General features: G+C 39.2%; 1 long non-coding RNA gene across 3 annotated transcripts in view; it reads left to right on the forward strand.

Annotated features, from left to right (window-relative positions):
* The first annotated feature begins 721 nt into the window (after nucleotides 1-721).
* The window catches only part of LOC311582284, a 34,928-nt gene continuing 21,639 nt past the window's right edge, over nucleotides 722-14,010 (forward strand). For all 3 annotated transcript variants that reach the window (XR_014774069.1, XR_014774070.1, XR_014774071.1), the window contains exon 1: nucleotides 722-1,075. This is a non-coding gene — a long non-coding RNA (uncharacterized lncRNA). The remainder of the gene's footprint in view (nucleotides 1,076-14,010) is intronic.

The raw sequence follows: 14,010 nt of genomic DNA on the forward strand, positions 1-14,010 counted from the left end.
GTACAGTTAACACAGTGACAGTGAGTGACGTGGTTAGGAGCTGATAGTGACAGCTCCTGGGGAGGCTGGGACTGTGCCTGGCTTGTTTTCTATCCCTAGCCTTTTAGCATCCCACTAACACACAGGAGGCCCTGAGTGAGCTGGTGAAAATAAATGCAAATACACGCTTAATGAGAGCCAGTGCCCTTGTGTACAATGGGGCATTCAAAGGTCACTATTGATTGGCAGAAAACTACTAAATCCTGATAAAAACCTGAGTGATCCCAAACTCCTGAAAACAATTAGAGGTTTTACTGCAGACTGTCTGTAATCTATACAAGTGTCCTGGGATGCTGAGAGCACAGCATCAGTTTTAGTGATCTGGGCAAATGATTAGCCCAAGCAATGTAGAGAAGGAAGAAAATGAATAGAAAATGGTAGAAAATGAAAAATGTGAGTGTCAGAAGCGTGCTGGAATTGAGCACGATGAAATGCTAGTCTGAGAACTAAGTTCAGCCCCCAAGTTTTAGTCATTGAACGTAAGAAAAATGCTGCTACGTTGCACAAATTCATACAAGCGATTGTCTCGAGGGGGAGGGGAGGGAGTTGGCAACACACCAATAGCTTACTATTTACCAGCCTGGCAGCACATTAACTCATTTGTTCTCACCACAGTCTAAGGGCACAAGACCAATGAAGAGCAAGGGGGGCGGGGCGGGGGGGGTCACGTGTTTCAGTGCAAGAAGCCTGTTTGCAGTCAAGCTTTGAACTGGCCCTTGGTCTGTGTCTCCATGGAATAAGACTCTGTCTGAAGATCTGTCTGAATCACACTTCTAAGACGGGATTGTGAGGACACATTAGCAACTAGTGGTTAAACTTGTGCCTTTAGAGTCTGGGGAGATGGCTCAGTGAGTAAAGCATTTGCACAAAAGTGTAAGGAGTTGAGTTCGCGTTGTCAGGCGCCATAGTGGGAATAGGTAAGTCCAGCATTGCCACCAAGATGGAAGGCAGGGATAGGAGAATCCCCGGAAGGTCATGGACCAGCCAGCCTGGTGTAAGCAGTGGCGAGCAGGAGACTCGGACAAACAGATTGAAGGTGAGAACTGATAACTGTGATTGTCTGCTGATCTCCACATATGTATTCTTGCTTTATCATACAGATATACACTGTACTCATATTCACACACACACACACACACACACACACACACACACACAAAAATTTTTTTTTAAAACTTGGACTATCCTAAGTATCCAAAGAGACTGCAAAGACTCAGTGTCAAGACACAAAGGTTGTTGGGTAAATTCTGGCTTGCATCATACCTCTGCCACCTACCAAGGGGCCTTAGATACTAACTGACCTCCTCTAAGTCCCATTTCGTAAGATCAGACTGTATTGTGGGTATCACAGTCGAGTTTAAAATAGCAAAGCAATCCTTTAAGGGATAGACAGCTTGGTCAAGGTATGACTCATGAAAACTAAAGTGTTTTATGTAAACTGACGAATGTTTTGCTGCAGATGCAAATGACTTGATCTTTATTGGATTAAACTCTAGGAAACCCTGAGGGAAGTTGAAAAGAGTAAAAATGTTCAAATAGCCCATAGGCAGCATTTGCAGTGAGAAAGCAGCCCGTGGGCTTCATAACCTCTAACATTCTCCTCCTGCGTTGTGTGGGCGTGGAGGAAGGCCTACAAGGCCCATGATTGTTCTGTTCTTACTCGATGACGCCATGTCCCTAAGCATGTGATGCTTCCCCTTGCTAGTTCTACAAACTCTCCTATCGGTTCTAACAGCACTTTAACATTTACGTACTATTTGAAACTTCACAACCAGGGACACAAAAGGAGAAATTTGGCTTTAGGACAGCATTTCTTAGATGCTAAGAGGGACTTTGAATCCCACTCTTGTCCTGATCCCCCAAAAGTTTTCTCTGAAGTTCTGTGCAGTACCTAAAACTTTTATCTTTGCTGGGATTACTCATTTTGCTGCCATCTCACCTTTTTTGCATCTCAAAGAGATAGTAAGAGAATTCCACGGACACCACGGGTTTCTCAATATTTTGAAGAGAGCAATCTAGTGAGTCTCACATTTTTTAGAAAGCTGCCCACCAGCTTACAAAAGAATAGGCTTGCAAGGCTTCTTAAATTTTGTTTAAAGAAAACCTCAAACCAACATGTGGTGATTATGAGTTTCATAATGCAGTGGGACTCATGTAAGGTCAGGCACCAGTCAAGGAGGAAGGGTTTTGCTTCTGAGAAACACAGAAGCACGCTCACACGTTCCATGTGAACCGTCACCATCAGCAAGGTGTAGCAACAGGCACTTCACACCAGAATCAAATGCTTTTTACTTCTAAATTCCCAGACAATATTCAACAGGGTTCTGCCTCTAGTTTTCCTTGAAACACTGAACATTTTGTCCCCCCCTCGTCCTTCCCCCAGGTCTCCTTGCCATTTCAGGACCACCTGGATGTAGCCGGAAGGAAGCTAGTGCAGGACAAAAGGAGTGTGCAGACGATGTGCAAGTGTAGGAAGGGAAAGACAGAAGAACGCCCAAGGTTCTCTATGGAGGATGTTTGCACATCTGCCTTGTAGTACAGAAGGACTTGGTCCATGAATAACATCAGTTGTTAGCCAATCAAAAAGGGGGGGCACCCAAGAAAATTTAATAGTAGGAACTCAGGGTCACCACACATTTCTGCTCATAATGTCCTTGCTATAATGGTGGTTTTTTGTTTTATTTTTATTCAAGGAAGATTAAGATAAACACTTATTTTTCAGTAGTTTTTTCCTCCTTAGGAATATAATTTTTCACATATATCCTTTAAAAATTATCAACACAGTTATTGTAGAACCATTTATCTTTTTTGCTATACTGGAGACCCAGGATGCTTCCATGCAAGCCAAACACTACCACTGAACCACAGTCCCAGAGCTGCTTTTTCCTATGCAACCGACATACTGTAAAACACCACAGATATCAGGAAAACAACAACTCAGGTGTTAGAAATTGTAAAATTATAAAGAAGGTTAAAGTACACTGTTCTTAGCACTTATAGATAATACTTTTTAATTTTAAAAGTTAACAGAAAATCTTATATGACATTGTATAGTCTTGGCACTGGTTCTTTTTTTCTCCTTTATACATGTTTTTCTTCTTATAAAACATTCTTTTAAAGTGTTTATGTTTTAAAAAAAAGACTTTAGAACTGTTCTTTGTAGTAGTTTTTTAAAATCTTCTAAATGTAATTTATTTTTCCTTTTCCTGATCCTGGACATCAAGTTTTTTTCCCAACTGTTGCTTCAAATAATGCTACGAGGTAATTTTCTCGCTTTGAAACAGACTTTTTCCTTCTTCTTTGATTATTTACAAGCATAGGAAAGACTTCTCCATTACTTTGTCTTTCTTTATAACCAGTTTTCAGATAAAGAGAAAGAACTCATCCTACTTCATAAAGATTGTGTACACTTCATTTTAGCTAATACTAAACTTGGATATCTAAGTATCATACTGTTTCTGCAGAAAACAATGTGTTCAGAGACCTAAACATATTTACAAGTAAAATGTTAAGAATACGACTTGTTTATTAGCAAATGACATCCATTATCAAAGATTAAATATTTACTTACCATCATTTAATAATCCACATATTGGCAAATCTTTCTTTGCATACACAGGCAATTCTTCAGCAGCTCAAATACAAATCATATAGTGTCTGAAATTTGTACATGTGTGTGCATAGCTATTAAATTTGGTAGATATTTCGCTGGATCTGGTTATTAGAACTATTATTATGATGTTTTTCTTAATTTACTCTCTATTGTTGTGATAAAAACCAATGACCAAACAAAGCAGGAGGGGAAAGAGTTGGTTTGGCTTACACTTCACAGCACAGTCCATTTTTGAAGGGAGTCAGGGCAGGAACTCAAGGAAGGAACTCAGAGACAGAACAGAGACCACAGAGGAATGAGGCTTATTGCCTTGTTTCCTGTGGCTTGCTTTCTTATACAACCCAGGACTCCTTTCCCAAAAGCAGTGCCACCCACAGCAGAACTGGGCCTTCCTATATAAATTAGTAGTCGAGGAAATGCCTCACAGGCCAGTCTAACGCCAACAAATACCAATCGTGATTCCTTACTCCCAGGTGACCCTAGTTCGTATCAAGCTAACAAAAATCATCACAATGATCACAGTGCTTACATTATATTAAAATTAAATAATCCCTAAGAATAAAGACTCCACACAATCTGGTGGATAGTTTTACACCTTGATTTATTTTTCTTCATAACTTTTAACACCACCTGACTTATACCTTGTGTATGGATGTGGGGCGGTCTGAATGAGAACGGCCCTCATAGGCTCAGGCATGTGCACACTTGGTCCAGTTGGTGGCGCTGTTTGGGAAGGTTTAGGAGGTGAGGCTTTGTTGGTGAAAGTCCATGGCGGTGGGTTGGGGGGCAGGATTTGGGGGTCTCACTTCCAGTTCTCTCCCTCTGCTTTGAGTTTACGGTTGATGGTGTGAGCATTCAGCTTCCTGTTCTGCCGTCCATGCCTGTCTGCTGCCATGCCTTCCAAGCTATAATGGAATCATATGCCCAAACAAATTCTTCCTTCTGTAAGTTGCCTTGATAGTTTATCACAGAGATAGAAAAGTAACTTATATAGGATGCATATGAATGTGGGTAGACATACAAATTATTGTATTTACTGTCTTTTTTTTTTCTTTACTAGATTATAAACACTATGGAAACAGGGCTTTAAAAAAAATCCTTTGCTTTACTTGCTGCCTGTTATATAGCAAGTGCTTAATAGATGTACCTTACTTGATAAATACTGGGCGATACATAGGACAGATCCTTTCTTTTTAGATTTCATAGAATATAATGTGTACTGTTAGTTAAAACTCTATAAATAAGCCTCTTTTAAAAAATCTTTGAGGCTGGTGAGATGGATCAGTGGCTACTTGCAAGTGGACTTGAGCTTGGTTGGAGGATCTTATAAGGTTGCAGGAGAGACCTAGTTCACAAGTGTGCTCCTCTGATCCCCAAACCACCATGGGGCAGGTGTATGCGTGCACATGCACACATGAAATGAACAAAAGAAAATCCTTTGTGGTTTTTGGAGGCCATATTTTTATCATCCCCTGAAAAAAGTATAACCTGATAATCCTTGGCTAAGTCTATGCAGTAAAGAAATAGAAATCTTTATGCTTATAGGAAAAGTAATGCATTCTTAGTTTCTTTGTAAGCAGATTAAAGTTTTAAATTAAATATAAAAAAGACTAAATTCATTAAACTAAGTAGTACTGCTAATGATTTTAGAATGTGGTTGACTTGGCGGTCATGAAAATTCATAAGTATGTTTTTTATTTAATACAGGCTACAGTCACTATATTGCCAATAAGCAAATTAAATGTTTCACATTACAAAACTACTCTTGGACAATAGTAATTAAGATCTTCCCAAAGGAAGTAAGCTTCAGTGAGTGAAAGATGAGCTTTTTATCTTCTTGATGATTTGGGTTTTTTTGCTATTATTTTTGGTGGTGTTGTTGAGACAAGGCCTCTGGTAACCCAGGCTAGTCTCCAACTGGCGACATAACAGCGGATGGCCTTGAACCCCTCATCCCTCTGCTGCTGTCATCTAAGAATTGGAAGCACAAGCATGTGTCACCATGCCTCAGCTTATACTCTTATAAAAAAAAGAAATAACGTGTCAGACTCAACCTCTGTCTTGGTTTTGTACTTAACACCCCTTGGTCATGATAATGCTCCAGTCACGATGTTTAACAGAAGTCTCCAGGCTAAGTTAAAGGAAAGAATGAAACAGATTTCAAACATATGTGTATTAAAATGCATGGCTGAGTTCATTGTTAGCAGCTGGACCTCCAAAGCAGAACAGTGAGCTTAAGTACACAGTAAATGGAACAACTTACTTTTAATTTGTAAAAGAAACTACCAATTAGGGTGGAAACAATAGGAGAAGAATCTGTGACACCCACCATGGCTGCAGTCAGAGCTTGAGCTTTGTGAGTCGCTGGGAGGTGAGCATTCCTATTCCAGTTCTGTCCTCTGTATCCTTTCGTTTGTTGGTTGGTTTTGTTTTGTTTTGTTTTTTCGAGACAGGGTTTCTCTGTGTTATCTTGGCTGTCCTGGACTCACTTTGTAGGCCAGGCTGGCCTTGAACTCACAGCGATCTGCCTGCCTCTGCCTCTGGAGTGCTGGGATTAAAGGCGTGCGCCACCACACCCGGCTCTGTCCTCTGTGTCCTTTGTCACTCTAGCTTCCCTTCATTCCACCCCTGCCAACACGGCCACACTGTATACACACACACACACACACACACACACACACACACACACACACACATGTCCAGCTCTGTATTGGAGATAAAGCTATGGTCCTAATGTTTAAGTTGGCAATGTAGTTTTACTAAAAGACCTGGGCATAATTATTTCACTGTAACAATTACAATAGCTCTTCACCACCACCATAGGCCAGATGCATAAAAAAGTACCTCACTTTTCTTGTTCTAAAATGCCCACCATGTGTTGAAAAGGATTACTTTTGCCACCTCCAGAAGGTATGAGGAACTTTTCTGCATAGTTTTGCCTCTGTGATTACGTAGAAAGAGATTTAAATCAAAAGACAGAACACCTACCAAGAGCTTTGACTCAGTAGTTTCAGTACTAGAAAATATAACATTGGGAAATACTCTTAAACATGAAAAAGTATGAATACACATTGCTCCAAATTGCAAAATGAATCCTGGCAAAATTAAACAAACAGGGCTTGTTGAAAAGATAACAGTTGTGTCACAAAATCATTTGAACTTTTGTAAATTTGGGAATTAATCGGAACTAAAGTAGCATTCTGGAGCAGGTGGTCCAGGATTCTGGGTTTCTTAGAGTCTGGTCAGTCACTGAAATTTACTCCAACTGGTCTCCCTCATTGTTTTCAGTCTACTTACAATTCAAATTTTTGAGAAAGAACAGATCTAATTACCATTGTGTGCTAGAGCCAGTAACACTCCAAAAAATAGTAAATCAAAAGTAAATATAGCCAGGCATGGTGGCACACGCCTTTAATCCCAGCACTCCGGAAGCAGAGGCAGGAGGATTGCTGTGAGTTCGAAGCCAGGCTGTTCTACAAAGTGAGTCCAGAACAGCCAAGGCTACACAGAGAAACCCTTTCTCGAAAAAAGAAAAAAAAAGTACATATAATAAAGTTCTTTCTCTCATACAGGCTGCAGCTTAAGGCAGGAAAGTAATCTGTTCTGCAGATTCCTCCAAGGACCCCAATTTCCTCTGTTTTATTGTGACACCACCTCCAGATATTTTTATTAAATATTTTTTATTTTTATATATACATTTATATTATTACACACATATACAATAAACTACCTTCAGGAAGAAGAACCATGACACAATCAGGAATTATATAAATGTTACATTCTTAGTGTTTTGGCTATTTGCATTTGGCAACCATGAAGAAAACATCTTTCCTATCTTGGTGCATCTAAAATTCTGAATGTTAATCAATATCTATCATATCTCTCCATTATCAACTTAAAACATTTATCTAGACCCCAAAACATCTTAACCCTTAAGCAACTAAGCTTAATTGTAAAACTAAACTATCTGGTCTTCAACCCCAACAGAGACTTGAGAAGGAATAAAGTTAATTACCTGAGTTTACCAAGAGTGCAAGTTAGTAGCTTTCCATATGAGATGACAGACAGGTTGCTGCCTGATCAGTCACCCAAAACTCTCTATAACATTGGAACATCATCTTTGGCTTTCTGGCCCAATATATCTGACAGACATATTTGTGAGGCAGGAACAATTGAGGACTTGCTTACCCTGTCTTGGCAGAGTTTGGCTGTCGACTCTGCCTGAATCCAAGCTTGCCCTTTTTTAGTCAGAATTCTATCTGTGTAGAAACAAGCCATTGGGCAAGATGTCCTCATTTGTACCACCTCAAGAGTTTATCCACACAATCTTCAGTTACTTACACCAAAAGGGGCAGAGAGCCCAGGAGTTAAACAAAACTTTCAAAAAAGATGCAACAAAGAAATTACATTCACTCTCTGCTCCTTTTCCATTTGATGACAGCCACATATACATGGATCTGGACTAAAATTAGTGGGCGTGGTCTCCAGACTAAAACCCAGTGGCATTCTGTTACTAGAGATGGAAAAGAAAACTGAAGCTCGGGAGCAGAGCATAGGTCAGGATAGGCAACTGCATTCCCTAAGGGGTGAAAGTGAGGGGACACTCACTCTCAAGTTTTCACTTGCTACTTCAGTTTTGGATGCCCTGCCCTCCACCTGCCTTTCTCTAGCTCTGCTCCTACTGTGGGTAAGTAGCAGCCTCTGTTGCCCTTCAGCTATAGAGGAGAATGTAACACACAATTCGCAGTCTGACTCAGGGCACATGCAAGAGAACTGCAAGCTAGTGCAAAGAGAATAAATATGAGGTAGGTGGCCCAGTGTGGTTGGTTGTGCAAGTCTCAGCATTGGGAGGCAAAGGCAGGTAGAACTCTGTTAGATGGAGGCCAGCCTGGTTAATGAAGCAACTTTAGACTAGCCAGAGTTATGTAGTGAGACCCTTTCTCAGTAAACAAAATACAATGAAAGAAAGTGTATATGCAGTCACACACACCCCACGCAGTACTAGTCATTTCACATCAGTTTTTGAGATAACTGCAAGAAACTTCCATATATTCAATCTATAACACTTAAAAGGCAGGGAACTTTATCTCCTCATGTTGCTGACTGCTTAATGGGACTATCACAAGACACACACACACACACACACACACACACACACACACACACAGGAGGACACAGACACCAACACACATTTATGTACATTTTGGATATTTTAGAAAATCTATTAGGTATTTTTTTCTTAATAGAATAGCACCTAGATTATTTATGAAAATTATCTATTTCAGAGAGATTCAAAAGGGGCAAGACTGGCTATAAAATACCCAACAGGCAACTCTGTCCATTAAGAAAATTGTGAATTACAATTGGGTAAGGTAAAAAACTTTATATGCTACTTATGAAGCTTTGCATGATTGTCAAAGTCTTTCTGTGGTTGTAGTTAATCTATTTGTTACCATTTATTTTTTATTTTTATTTTTTATTTTCTTTGGGAATGGTCTTTATTTTTATTCTTAATACATTTAAAAATTATATTATTACACATATATACATGTGTATGCATGTATACATACATACATACATACATACATATATACATACATACATACAGCAAGAAGAACCATGAAACAATCAGAAATTATATAAATGTTACACTTATAGTGTTTTGGCAATTTGTATTTAGCAACCTTGAAGTATCTTGGTGAGTCTAAAATTCTGAATGTAAATCAATATCTAGCATATCTCATCTCTATCAACTTAAAACATCTATCTAGACCTAAAAACATCTCAACCCCTAAACAACTAAGCTTAATAGTAAGACTAAACCATCTGGTCTTCAGCCCCATCAGAGACTTAAGAAGGAATAAAACTTAATTACCTGAATGAACCAGAAGTGCAGGTTAGCAGCTTCCAAAATGACAAGATGACAGAGACAGTTTGCTGCCTGAATAGTCACCCAACACTCTCTATAACGTTGGGGCATTATCTTCAGCCTTCTGGCCCAATATATCTGACAGACATATTTGTGAGGCAGGAACTATTGAGGACTTGCTTATGCTGTCATGGCAGAGTTTGGCCATCAACTTTGCCTGCATCCAAGCTTGCCCATTTTTAGGCAGAATTCTGTCTGTGGCAAAAATGAGGACATTTTGTCCAGTGGCTGGTTTGGTGCATTTGAAGCCATCTCCAAAAGGAGGTTCTTTGATGCTCATCATCTTCTTTGAGGTTGGCTGGGTGTTGCCAGGATTTAGCCTGTCTTGTCAAAGAATGTTTAAAATAATAAAAACATCTTTAAATGCCATGTTGTGTAGGTTTCTGAGGCTTTTGAAGACCTTATTTATTTTTCCTTATATATTTATAGACTCATATTTATCTGTTAAACCTAGGGTGTATATTCTTGTGATGAAAGTAGACTAGTAATTGACATGACTATGATTTGATCAACTAACAATTAGCTTGTATTACTTAATTATCCTAAACAGCCTGCAATAGTACTTTCAAAGTATTGAAAGTAAGCCTTGTATTATAATTGAGTTGTATGGGTACAATACCTCATATTAGAATAGAAATATATATAATGAGTGTGAAGAATAACCTTAAATTTGAATTCTATACCAATGTATCAACATTAAACTTATTTTGCACCAATATACAAAATTCTATACAAATGATGTTACCATTTTTTTAAAATGGGAATAAGGAAAACACAAAGGGAGTCTTTGAAGAGGCTCAGTACTGGAAAATTATTTAGCATTACTGTAATTGCCTACACTCTCTTCACTGTGCTCAGCCCATTTAATTCACTTAGGGTCTCCATTGAAAGGCTAGTACATCTACTGTGAACCATTTGTAGAGAGACTTACTCTGTGCAATCCATTCTGCATTATATGATGAAAGGGATGAACAGAGGGGTTTGCTAGGCATATTTTTCATCTGCTGTGACCTTAATTATTTAGTGGCTGGTTGGCTCTTTGGGGATTAAACAAGCTTCCATTTCCTCCCTTTCACCCTACTGCTGATTATTTAGCAGTTGCACAAATCGTTAACACATCTGCCAAGGGTAGTCTGGGGACAGCGTGAAACATCCGACCACATTGTACATTGCTTTCTCTATTTCTAATCACACTTAAGGAAATCTTGAATGGGAGGGGGGAATTGCAGTACATAAATGTAAATCAATTGCTGAGGATTTTCAACGTTGCTATCACCCACACTATTTCTTGTTCTTTAAGGACAAGGAAAAATCATCTGCATGTGTTTTTAGAGCTTTAAAAGAAGGACGTAGACACATGCATTTAAGAATATCACGAATTCTGCTGTATTATTCTACAGAGAACGCCATCATTTATACATCCTATAAAGGTTTGTGAGGCCCTCTTACCTTTAAACTTCTTTAAACTTTGGGGTTTTTTTTCTCTCAAGAGGATAAAACAAAAAAAATTTTTTTCTGTAAGTGTTAATCTATTGAATAATTTATCTTTCTATTTACTTGTGTGAACACAGAGAAACATTTTCAATTCAGGATATAATAAAACTGACAATGGGGAATTTTGTAGAAAAGCTATATGGAAAAGAATTTTAAAAGAAAAATTTAATACAACACTTCCTTTAAGATGCATTTTATATCAAGATTTTCTTTCAGAAACTGAAGGATTAAGTAAAGATTTTTTTTTTCTGTACTGGTTACTAAGCCTAGGGCCTCACTCATTCTGGACAAATGTGTTAGGGTTTCTACTGCCGTGACAGCACACCAAGACCAAAAGGGACTTGGAGAGGAAAGGATTCATTTCACCTTACAGTTTATGGTCCATTGTCTGGAAAAATGATCGTAGAAGAATGCTGCTTACTGTCTTGCTCTCCATGGCTTGCTCACCTCTTTTCTTACAGCACTCAGGGCAACCAATACAGGGGTCTCACTGCTCACGATGAGCTTGGACAAGCTACGTCAATCAAGAAAACGCACCATAGGCTTCCCCAAAGGGTGGGGCGTTTCTCAGATGAGCTCTTCCCTCTTCCCCAGTGACTCTAGCCTGTGTTAACTTGACATTAAAAACTAGTTATTACAGCGAGCAAGCACTCTGTCTCTGAGCTCTATCCATGCCTATACTCACTTTGTATTTTGAAATAGGTCCCACCTTGAGTTGCCTGGGCTGGCCATGAACTCTCTAAGCTCAAGCAAGCCTCCAGTTTGCAATCCTCATGCCCCAACCTCCTCAAATACAGGCTGCGGTGACAAGCCTGTGTCACTAGACCCAAATCAGGTGAAGATTATTGCTTCACATTTGTGATAAATAATGAACTTAATACAGAACCTTATGTCGTTATTTTGGTATTTTAACATGCATTATCACCAGTAGTTAATACAATAAAATTGGGTTCTTATAAATAATTATTTTGAAAGGCCTAGAAAATTACATCTCATGTTATCTAATGGAGGGAAGGAACATACCTGAGTGAGTACATTAAAATATTACAAGCCAGATATGGTGGTAAGTGCCCAGCACTCAGGACACTGAGGCAGAATTGCAAGTTGAAGGCCAAGTTGGGCGATTTAAGGACACTGACTCAAAAATCTAAAAACAATGACAACAAAACTTATTTTTCGCAGAATGACTTTCTTCTAATAGTTTAGAAATGGAACAGTGGAGGAAAGCAAATGAATACAATGCACCATTAAAATGGAAGTGTCAGGTACATGTTCACAGCCAAGGAACTTCACGATGACATGAGTGAAAGGTGACAAAGCCAACACTCCTATAAGACTTCAACTTAGCAGTTCTGTCCTCCAGGGCAGAGATGGGGATGGGGAGGATGCATATCTGGATATATGTGTGCTGCGGTGCACGCACATGTGCATACACACACACACACACACACACACACACACACACACACACACGAAACAGTGAAAGTCAATCCACATCAACAAACTATTAACTAACAGTAATTTTCTCTAAATGATGTCATATAATAATTCTCTAAGTTTTTATTTTGTATATTTCACATCATAAAAATCTATAATAGTATTTTACTGGTGAAATTCTCTTCTCATTCTGCATAATTTTATGCCTGAATGCATGCATCTGTTAGCACATGCGGCAGGAATTTGATCGTATAGCTTCCACAGAACTAAATTTTTTCCTTGGAGAAGGAAGGCTTGTTTTTCCTAGCACACAGTGCTTAAAAAGTATTTCTTAACTTTCACACCTTCACAGAACATTTAGAAAACCCACAATTCACCAAGCATCCAGCTGTCAGAGCACAGATTCCACATGCCTCTGATTCTCCACGTGCTAAGATTGCCACATTTTTCTATCATCCACCATCTGTCGCTATTTATCTGTCTGTCTGCTACCACTCCGAATTCCCCCTGCTTCTGTGAGTTCAATTCTTTTAGGTTCCACATATGAGGCTCACACTGTATTTGCCTTGTTTCAGTTACTAAAATGTCCTTTGAGTCTGTCTGTGCTGTTGCAAATGGTCTACATTCTTATTTTCTAAGTTGCCATGAGTGGGCACTCTCTGAGCCGAGAACCCAGCTTGTTCCCCATACTTTGCAACAGATCACCCTAGTTGGGTGTTTGCTAGGGTGCACTCCCATCTAAGGGACACCAAGGCAGAAGACCCTTATCTAAGGATCCAGCCGCTCCCCCCCACTTGGTATGACTGCATGTGGCCTGGGGAAAGCAATGGAGTATATAGAAACCCAGGAAGACTAGAGCTGGGTTCCATTTTGCAACTAGGGGTAGCTCTTATCTTTGTCTGGTAAGTTTTCCCAGGCATGTGGGGTTGGGGTACAAGTGCCAGCACTCCCACTAAGTCGCTAAGTCTCCCTCTAAGCCTCACCTAGGCTCTGTAAGGAAGCTCAAAACACTCATTGGCTTCCCAGAGTGAGTCTTAATTGAATCTTGCCATGGTTTGAATCTTATCCCTGGGAGAAGGGATAGACATTGCTTTACATTCTTTCTCTGGGAAGGAATTTTCGTAATGTAAGTATTTAACATTTTGGGATTCTTCTGATGTAAATTTATTTCATGAAAATTTAAATATCGGCTTTCTATGTTGTTCTAGGTCTCTTTCTTCTTGTGTCTTTTTAGCTTTACACCTTGAAATAACAAATTGGCAATCTTATTTATAAGGTTTTGTGATCCACACACATCTCTGTATGCCTAACAACCCTATTTTTAAATTTATATTATTTTAGAATCAGTTTTAAAATGTGATTACTTCTTTAATTTAAGAAAATCACATATATGGTTGTTTTGCCTATTTTTATGTCTGTGCACTACATATATGCAACGTCCTCAGTGGCCAGAAGAAGGTGTCAGATGCCCTGGGACAGGTGATACAGAGGGGTGCAA

This window comes from Acomys minous (assembly GCF_964271855.1).
Source record: "Acomys minous genome assembly, chromosome: 14".
Classification (NCBI taxonomy): Eukaryota; Metazoa; Chordata; class Mammalia; order Rodentia; family Muridae; genus Acomys; species Acomys minous.